Raw genomic sequence first — 11,093 nt, 5'->3', positions numbered from 1 at the left:
GAACATGTATGAATGACCCATGGACATGGACAACAGAGCGGGGATTGACTGTGGGTATGGGGGATAGGGGTGGGATGGGTGGAGGTTGGTAAAGGGGGAAAAATTGAGACAACTGTAATAGAATAAACATGATTTTAAGTTAAAAAAACAAGTAAACATTGCCGAATTGTTTCCCCAAAACTTGTTAGAATTATCTGTACTACCATTTGCATTGTGTGAGTTAGGTAATTTTAAAATGGAAAAAGAAGCTGTTATTTATTTATTTATTTATTTATTTATTTATTTATATATTTATTTGGCAGTGGTAGACATGAGGAGGACCTCGGGAAGATGGAACCCTGGGGGAGTGGTTTAGGATCCTGAGAACCCAGATCTGTTATCCAAGGAAGTTCAGACTTAGGCACATTCTATAGAGAAGACTTCTCTGGTTAGGCCTTAGTTTTCCCTTGGCTGAAAATTTCTCTTTTTTAAAAAAATTCTTTAGTATTTTTTTTTTCTTATTTTTGTTGTTAATTCCCTCTGAAAAATTAGTATTGTTGGAACTAAGTAGTAAAGATTCATTCTTACCTAGCCCGCATAAGAAGCAACTCTAGAAACACGTGGTGGTGGCCATGGCCACACCCAAGCTAATAGTGCCTGTTGTATTGTCATTATGCTTTGTTCTTTATCTGAGCACACATTTAATTTGTCATGCTCCTCTGAAAGTAACTTAAGGACAAAATCTGTGTCCCCCCCCCCCCATGAATTTTAAACTATCTGGCAGGATATTACATACATTATAAGTACCAAGTAAATAGTTATTAAATGGAAGACTTTTCTGCATGTCTCACACATGGATTCCAGTAAATGTTGAATACCATTCATTCATTCATTCATTCATAGTAGATGATGATAGATATTTGTTTCATGAATTTGCAATTCATTGTTTGGACTTGAAATATGTTTCATGAAATATGCTGAAAATTTGATTAGATGCTGATTCTCCTTCGGAAACCTTTTAAATCTATAACCTAAAGGGTAATTGGGCATATTGAAGGCCTGAGAAGGAGAGAAACTCTAGGAGGTGGGAAGTTAGCAGAATGGGAAGTAAGTTTCTTCTCAGAAATAGTTAGTAGTTGAACTGAAACAATTTCAAAAGGATTCTGGACTGAAGGTAGTTACTTTGAAAGTTCCATGAGGGAGATTGGGAAGCCCTGGCTTTCCTTTACTATTGCCATTGTACAAATGGCTTTTGTTTCTCCTCATATTCTTTAAACTGCAATTATATTAGATGACTCACCATGTTTTTCTGATTTGTCTTTTGTTCTACTCCATAGAACAGGGCCTTGCAAATGTTAAATGAAAGATGTGGCTGAACTGTATTACTAATTTAGTATGATGGTTAATTTTGTGTGTCAACTTGATGGGTCATGGGTGCCCAGATATTTAGTTAAACATTATGCTGGGTGTTTTTGTGAAGGTGTTTTTTTAATAACAGTAACGTTTAAATTGGTAGACTGAGTAAAGCAGATTGCCCTCCCTAGTGTGGGTAGATCTCTTCAAATCAATTAAAGCTTGAATAAAATGAAAAGATTGACTCTGACTAAGAGATGATTCTTCCTGACTGACTGCTTCTGAGCTGGGACATCAGCTTTTCCTGCCTTTAGACTTGACCTAAAATATTGACTCCTCTTTAGCCTGCTGACCTTTGGACTGGAAATACACTGTGGCTCTCTTGGGTCTCTGGCTTGCTAACTCACTCTGCATGTCTTGGGACTTGTCAGCTTCTGTACTCCTGTGAGCCATTTTCTTATATCTGTCTATCTACCTATCTATCTATTCTCTCTCCTTCTCAATATACATTCATCCTTCTGGTTCTGGTTTTTTGGGAGAACCTTGACGTATGTGCTAGATTTTAGAAATATTCTAGAGAAAGAAAAAAGTTTTATCTACCTCCTAGAACCGGATAAACATGAGGCACACTTTAAAAATGATGCTTAACTTTGATACCTTTTCATTTTCTGAACTCTTTTCATCTGAACTCTTATCCTTTTTCCAAGATGTCAGGCACAGAGGACTTTGACGCTTCCATTAGACCACCACTGTAGTACTTGACCTAGGTCCACCCTATTCCTCACTTAAGCCCCAACTTTTCATTGCTTTTGAGTCCTCTTTCCAACCCTATCCCATCAAAGTTCCCAACTCATTGTGGTAGGTCGGAAGTAGGTGGTAGGGAAAAAGCAGTCTGACTATTCAAGTGATTGATGCATAGTTGAAAGCTGTCTAACCTCAGAATCATTTGCTAAATTAATTAGGTGAGGTATCAAGTAATTTAATAAAGTGGAGTAAAAATTTTAGGCAGAGTTGGGGAATATCTTTGAGTAATTACACAGTGGGCAAGAAAGATAGATTTTCTGGTAGTCAGTCTTAGGATCAGCTCCTTTTATGCACTTACTGTTTTGACAAATTCTTCCCTTTTCCATATCTGAAACCACAGCTCCTACTTTGGGAGCTGGGGCCAAGGGGGTGGAATGGGCAGAGGAGGGCAAAGGGGGGAGAATAGCAATAAAAAAATAACAAATAAGCACTCTTATGGAAGTAGCAATGGAGATTCTCTGCTGGTACAAGAAGAGAGAAACAGGACAAAGTAAGTATTTGCTTGTCTCCCTCAGAGCTTTATAAGTTACCAAATGCTTATGGTTTTGAAAGACCCATTTTAGAAGAACATAGACTGCTTTAGAGATGATGAGAAAATCAGTAGTTTTATTGTGGCTGTAGAGACAAGACCTGGAAGAAGAACAGATTTTAATGTTAGTATTAGAGGTCTCCTGTCTGAGAAGATGTCAGTTGGTAAGTCTACAGGGAAGCTGCTCTGGTTTAAAGTACTGGTTTACAATAAGCACTTAACATATTGTAAGATAGATCTTCCCTGCCAGGTTTCCTGTGAGAAGGAGGGGAGATCGGGACTATAAATACAGAGCTACAAACTCTCTGCATCTATTTTAATATTTAAATATATTTAGGTCTTTCTCAATTTAAAAAACTCCCTCTTTTGAACCTATTTCTCTTGCTGACTTCCACTCTGTCACTCACTTTCTTTTTATAGACAAACTTCTTTAAGGAGTTGTTTTTTAACCAGCATCTCTCCCAGCTACTCCTCAGCATCGTGGAGTTGATTGAACTCTCCCACCTGCAGCCCCTCATCATGCAACCCTAACTGCTTTAACCAAGGTCTTCAGTGGTGAAGTTGTCCTCAAATACAAATAAAACCCTTCTCACCCTTGTTTCACCTGATGTCAGAGCACTTGCCACTGCTGGCCACTGCTTCACTCTGGAACTGCTGTACGGCCCTCACTCTGTTGGCTTCCCATCAATCTGGCCATTCCTTTTCACTTTTCTTTACCACCTCTGATCTATCTATTCCACAAGTGCAGTGCTCTCTAGGGTTCTGTCCTATGTCTTCCTCCCTCCCTTTTATTCCTTCCTTCCTTTTATTGATTTTTAGAGAAAGGGAGGGAGGGAGGGAGAGGGAGAGAGACATTGATTTGTTGTTCCACTTATTTATGCATTCATTGGTTGATTCTTGTATGTACCCTGATCAGGGTTCGAACTCACAGCTTGGTGTACTGAGATGATGCTCTAACCAGCTGAGCTACCAGGCCAGGGCAGAAAACTACTGCAGTTCTTTAAATGCCCTGGCTTCCTGTTATATCTGGGCCCTTGTACTTATTCTGTCTCCCTAAAACATTCCTGTCATGCCTCTTATTTTCCTATACATTTCAGTTATCCTTCAGGACTTGGCTAATGCAGTACCTCTGCTGTAATCCTACTAAAACACCAACTCCAGATCATGCTCCTGAGGTACCCATCATGTACCCCTTTTGCAACACCATGCTCTCTGGAGACAGCCTCATGAATGTACTATAAACCTCTTGTAGGCAGGGACTCCGATTCTCATTGTTGCATTCCTGAGGCCTAGAAAAGGACCTGTCACACAGTAGATGTTCAGTAAATATTTGTGATATCAGTGAATGATTTACCATAGTTACTTTGAACACATTGCTCATTAAACCAATTGAGCAAGTGGTACAGAGCTGGTGGAGAGAGAGAGAGAGCAGAAATGAGGTTTGAGGTCTTGGTGTCAATTAAAAAAAAATTAAAGCAAAATTTCAGATTTTTCAGTTTTACAAACTAAGTATGGGTTGCAATAGGCTTATGGGGTAGTATAGCTAAATATAAAGTCCAGCCAGCTGACACAGCCCTTATCCAGGCCTTGAGATTCTTTTCTTTTTAATAATAGTTTTGTTGAAGTATAATTTATATACCATTCAATTTATCTATTTAAAGTATATAATTCAATGGTTTTTAGTATATTTACAGAATTATACAACCAGTACCACAATTAATTTTAGAACATTTTCACCACTTCAACAAGGAACTTTATACTCATTAACAATCACTTCTCATTCCCATCCCTCCTCCACATCTCCTCCCTCCATCCCCTAGAAGCCACTCATTTGCTTTTTATCTCTAATATTTCTTAAAAATGAAATCATATAACATGTGGTCTTTGTGTCTGGCTTCTTTCACTTAGCAAAATGTTTTCAAGATTCATCCACGTTGTATCATGTATCAGCCCTTCTTTTCTTTTTATTGACAAATAATATTCCTTTGTATACCCTGTTTTGTTTATTCATTCATCAGTTGTTGGACATTTGATTGTTTCTATTTCTTGGCTATTACAAAGAATGCTTCTTAACAATGTTTGTGTACAAGTTCTTGGGTGGACATATGTTTTAATTTCTCTTGGATACACACACACACACACACACACACACACACACACACCTGGGAGTGGAATTGCTGGGTCATATGGAAACCTTTGGATTCTTAAGAACAGAGGTTGCTTTAGAGAATAAGCTCACAAACACATAAAGTACTAATAACTCTTGTTCTTTCATTGAGTGATGGGCAAGTTTTACAGCTGTCTTTGAAGAATTGACATTAATCAAATTTCTTTGTCTAATGTAAAGTACCCAACAAATGTGCCAAGTCTAATTGTTTGTGTAGGGTGATAAAGCCCTTCTGGGTTGAAATGGAAGTGGGAGGATGTAGTGTCTGTTTCTGCCCGCTTCCTCTCCGTCTTCATCCCACCCCTGGACCAGAGGGCTGGCTGTCAGAGTTATCCAGGAAAGTGTTTCAGTTGGGGGAGTTGGCCTGTTAGCTGATTTTAGCTATAATTAAATCACTGCTTCCATCTTTGCATTTATGATAAGAATTTATTGTTTCTTTTGTATTGCTTTTCTCTTTGGTTCTTCTTCCTTCTCCTCCACATATCTCTGCCACCATATACACTCTTTGCGCCCCACTGTTCCCTTTTTCCTGAAACTCCTGGTTGTATCAACCTGTTTCTGGTTCCTATGTAAGTTAAGGCAACAAAGTTATGAGACTCAGATGAACAATAGGATTTCCTTTATAAATATATCATATCTAGATAAATATGAGCACCTTAAAAGTAGTTGTCCTGGGCAGCTATACATATATTCCAAAAGTTCTGTCATTAATTAAAATATTTTGGTCACTAATCATGTAAAGTTGTTCTCAAATCCAGTCTGAGCCGTAAACTAGTTTCACTTATAATCACGTTTTTCAGGGAGACCTGTATTTATTTGTCTTCCTGTTTCCAGTTCCCTTTTTTCTTTCTTGTTGTAGTTTAGGTTCAGATAGGGCTCCAAGTAAGAAGCCCAGGCAGCCATGGGGAGAAATTGGTGTGTTTTGCAAGACTTTGACCTTAAATGAAGCATGCTTAAAATAGCTTTTTAGTGCATTCTTCTCCATTTCTGCTTTGTGATCCCCTTACTGACCTGGCTTTTTATTTTTATTTTTATTTTTATTTTTATTTTTTTTCCGTCAAGTCCTAGGGCTGGGAACATAGCCTTGAATTGTCTTCCTCTCAGGAGAAACTTGGGAGAATAGGTTGGGAGAGGTACCTCAGAGGGCTCCGTTTCCTTCTGCTCCTGGGCAGCTAGTTAATGTTCTACTAGCAGTTCTCACTCTTGGGGAGACAAGGGTCATGTTCCAGCCCCACATTGCTGCTCAGGGCAGAGGGCACTTTGGACAGAGAGTTGTGATTCAAGAGAGCTCTGCCTCTGACCTTCCTACATCACCTTTAAAGTCAACAGCCACCTGATTTTGTGGCTTCTGGGTTTTTAGTCTCTGGATCTTCATATTCTCTTTTTCTTTGAGTCTGCCATGGGGGAAAAAGGAGGATGTTTCTTAGCATGGGAAAAGAAACCCTGAAGTTTGCAAAGCAAAAATTAACACAAAGCTGGGCTTCCTGCCTGTCAGGCCTCCCTCTCCTCCCCAGCAGTTTCTGAACCTCTCAAAACCTGGTAAGATGTTAGCTGACTATACAAATATGTCTACAGGGTTTCTTCGAAAACAGGGCTGTATTTTTCTGACTACCATCCTACCTGCTTTTCTCTTTTCAGAGGTTTCTATTTCTCACAAATGCCAATGAGGCCATGGGTCTTGAAATAGAGGTCACCCATTATTAGCTGCAGAATAAGTGATGCAGAGGCTGTTGAGAGAATGTAGCTGTCGGGAGTAAGAGAGAAAGGAAGCACTGGAACACCTGCCAGAGAGGGGACCAGAGAGCACCACTGCAGTATGTTTCTGAAGCAGAGTAGGGGAGGAGGTGGAAATAAGGAAGGAAGCTAGAGGAAGCCAAAGAGTTATAGGAATTGAGGGTATAATCCACAGTGGAATAAGGTAGTCCCTCCCCTGTTGCCTTAAAGAAGAGTTGCCTGGTGAGTGCCTATTACAGGCACAGCCTTAGACTAGGTCCTGGGGATGTAGAGATAAATAAGATACATTACTGGCTTTTGGAGTGTGCCGTCTAACAAAAAGATGAGCAACAAATAGATTAGATGAGATTTTCAAAATGTGTTGTATTGTGGGCTGAGATACTGCTGCCATTAATAACAGCTAACATTTATTGTTTACCTACCACCTTCTAAGCATTTTACACATGAATTAAGTCATTGACTCCTGACAACAATGCTATGATGTATGTATTCCAAAAATCCCCAATTTTATAAGTAAAGAATCTGGGACACAGAGACATTACTGTTAAGGCTGTCGGTGACGCGGGCTGTGAAAGAATTCACAAAGAGAAGAAAGTGCAGAGAGTAAAATTTTTATTCACTCTCCAAGAGAGGAGGGCACGGTGTGGGGAGATACACCAGTCTTGAGGGGTGGGAGTTTTGAGCTTTTACTGGATTACAGTTGGATTAAAAACAGGGTTGTAGGGGGTTGCTGTTGTGTGGTTCCTGGGCTGTTGGGGCCTTGAGGCTGCAGCTTGTTCCAAAGTTATCTTCTGCCTGTGGTTGTAGGGAGCAGTTAGTTCTGTTATTGCTTTCTAGTAATTTCCAGTCCTGGGGACATAAGTTCAGAATAGTAAAGTGGCAGTCATGTTCAGCAAGGTTGTAGGCCTGCTTGGCAAATGGCGCCGGTGCCACCATAGCGAATGGGGCTGGCTTTGTCCTTTTAATGACCAATAGCTCACCTGATGTCTCCCAGTAGGCACTCAGGAGCAGGAAATCTGGTGCAGGTGGCCTGGCTCTAAAGGTGTGCTCTTAAGGAGCATGGCCTCTAGTAAGTCATTCAGAGTATGTGGAAGCTCTGTCCCCCCACATCTGACTCTTCTGTATCTCCTGTCTGCCGTTTGCCTGGGGTACCCTTTCTTAAAGACTCTGGTCAGGGGTCTGACTCGCTCTGCCTGTCCCCGTCCTTGGAGCTTGACTAGGGTAACCTAACCTATACATAATAGCCTAGAACACACTAACTTTTCTTCAGAATTCATAACTTTGCTTAGATTTACCTGTAAACCTGTTAGGTAGCATAGGTAGTAAACCAAGGCAGGGAGGGGGAGGGAGACATGTCTTACTCACTAACTCTGCACCCCTAGCCTGGTTCGATAATATTGCCAGATGTTCCGAACATCATAAGAGCACCATGATAGCACAGGAGGAGGGGAGCCCTTGAAGTTCTGAACGTACCATTCTCACTCTCTGGGAAGGAAAGCCTTTGGGATGATGTATTCACCCCAAGGCCTAAAAGAGGGAAGAGTACAGGGTCATAGTCCCCAAAGAAAAAGCTCATAAAACAGTTTTGGTTGATTGCCTGCCTCTGGTCACTATCTGTTTTATGAGAGGGTCCACAGTACTCAAAGAAAAAGCCTGTAAATAACTTTAATTAACTACCTTCTGTCACGTTATCTGTTTTATAACAAGAAGAACAAATGTGGTCTGTAGTAAAATAAGAATTCTGGGTTAACAACCCTCCACACATGCCTAAGTTTAGGTGGTCACTTCCCTTCTTGGGGCGGGGGTCGGGGGGCGGAAATTGGTACCACCTTTACCCATCAATCAGTATGTAACTTCCTTGCCCCACCCCGCCAGCCACATGAGTCTTTAGGACAAAGGACCTGGTGCCTTGCCACCCTCACCTTGTCATTACCTGTGCCCCTCTCCCCCACCTTGGCAAGGCCCGTTCTCTTCCATGAGAGTGTGTCACTAATAACCTTTGCTTGAATGCTAATGGACTTGCTGATCTTTAATTTTTTACTGTTTTGGCAAAAAGAACTTTTTCCTGCAACCCACCAGATTTTATAAGTTTTGTGTACCATGTCCTGTAATTTGCTAAGAGTTTGATTGGCAGTCTGAGACTGAATTAGCTAAACTTCCTTCCATACCTACCCCACCCCTGACATTGATGGTTGCCAAAGCTGTTTTTCAGGAGCAAGCCCAGGATGGGGTGGGAGGTGGGAGGGTGTGGTGTCGGAGGCGGGCGTGGTGATCCAGTTGAAACCACTGGAGACTGGCTGAAGCAGCCAGTCTGATTACCCTTTTCTTATTATACCCTCATTATAATATTAAAATCTCCTGCTAGGGGGAAGAAAGATTTTCCTGTTTTTGAACATGCAGTGTATGTATGGTCATGTGTTGCATTGTGGGCTGAGACACTGCTACCATTACTAACAGCTAACAGTCATTGCTACAGCTGTTTTTCAGGACTGCGCATCCCCACCTATACCTCTGATGATGAAGCTCACTTCAATGTTTACACATGAGTTCCCTGAATTAACATGAATTCCATCCTTTCTTGGGGACACAGGGCTTTGGGAAATGACTCCAGTATGTCCTTGCTGGCTTGCAATAAAGTTCCTTCTCATAGAATCTTCTCAGAGTTGTCTCCTGGCTGGCTACTACTGAGTATTAGACCTGGTTTGGTATGGTAACACTAGCACTTTTTGTCTATTTTGTTTAACTACATAGTGTTCTATTTGTTGGAATATCTGACTCCTTGTGTTATAACCTTCTGGAGAACAAGGACTTTATTTTTTCTGGAAAATTTCAAATATTTGCAAAGATAAAGCTAATAAAATAATGAAGCTCATCGCATTCAGCAATTATTTCATGGCCAATCTTGTTTCATCTATATCCCCTTCCCCAAACTGGATTGTTTTGAAGCAAATCCTAGACATTTCATCTCTTAATACAGGGGTGGGCCAAAGTAGGTTTACAGCTGCGAGTACATCAAGCACAGAGTTTATTCTTGTATTATTATTAATTATTGTATTATTTTCCATATGAACAATTGTATACCTACTTTTGCCCATGCCTGCATTTCAGTTGTATTATTAACATAAAAGGACTTTTTAAAGAACATGACCATGCCCTGGCTGGTGTGGCTCAGTGGCTTGAGCATAGGCCTGCAAATTGAAAGATCACTGCAAATTGAAGGGTTGCTGGTTCAATTCCCAGTCAGGGCACATGCCTTGGTTGTCGGCCACGTCCCCAGTTGGGGGTGTGTGAGAGGCAACTGATCGATGTTTCTCTCCCTTTCTTTCTCACTTCCTTTCCCTCTCTCCAAAAGTAAATAAAATCTTTAAAAAAATAACCACAATGCTATTATCACACTAAAATTAATACATCCTCAATATCATACAATATTCAATGTTCAGATTTCTGCAGTTCTCATCATTTTTCCCTTCCCTTCCCACCCTCCCTTCCCTTCCATTTTTCTTTATGCCTTTATAACTCCTTGTATGGATATCTACTTTCAATTTATCTTGGGTAAATATGTAGGAGGGGGATTGCTGGACTGTATATTTAACTTTCTAAGAAAATGCCAAACTCTCTCCAGAGTGGTTGTTTCATTTTATATCTCCACCAGCAATACACAAGAATGCCAGTTGTTTCCCATGCTCACAACACTTGGTATCATTAATGTTTTTATGATATATGCCAATAATTTTTTGAGCACTGCTTGATGCCTCGCACAATGTATTATTCATGTTATGTTTATCTATGGAATGATCTCTCAACTCTCTAGTTTTTCAGTTCTATGTGAGTTTTATGTCATTGTTTTATAACAGGGAACATATGTGAGAATCACCTGGGAGTTTTTCAAAATATATAAGCCTTTGTTTCACTCCAGACACACTGTATCAACTTCTTCAGGGATGGTTTATAAGCTTATTATGTATGTTGAAAAAATTCCCTAGGTAATTCTGATTTATACTCCTGGCTAAAAATCACTTTTAGGCTCAAAAAACCTCTTTTAGTTTCTACTACCCATGATAGCAGAGGTTCTCCATCCTGGCTACATGTTAAAAAGTATCTAGAGAGCTTTACAAAATGACCAATGCCTGGGTCCCATCTCACACCAATTAAATTGAAATCTGTTGGTGAGGGCTGAGTAGCAGTTGTTTTTAAAATTCCCCATTCTAACGAGTAGCCATATTTCCCATTGGATTTCTCTGTGTCTACTCCCGTGGCATTTATCCTTTTCTATTTTTAAATTATAATAGATTTTCATGTCTTCTCTTGTCTTAGGTTCATGTTCCTTAAAGTAGGAACCTGGTCTTTCTCATTTCTGTCTTTTTCATGGGGTCTAACACTGAGACTTATAGCACAGTAGGTGCTTTATAGAAATTTCATGGACACATACATTTGTCACCAGGAAGAGCCTCAATCACAGGTAGGGTGTTTCCTGAATCTCAGGTGTACACGTTAATGCCATAGGTCCCTGTCCTCCCCGGGGCCCCA

Source organism: Pteronotus mesoamericanus, unplaced genomic scaffold, assembly GCF_021234165.1.
Source record: "Pteronotus mesoamericanus isolate MK-2021 breed Mesoamerican mustached bat unplaced genomic scaffold, CSHL_Meso_final contig_186, whole genome shotgun sequence".
Taxonomy (NCBI): domain Eukaryota; kingdom Metazoa; phylum Chordata; class Mammalia; order Chiroptera; family Mormoopidae; genus Pteronotus; species Pteronotus mesoamericanus.
This window is presented reverse-complemented; position numbering follows the sequence as displayed.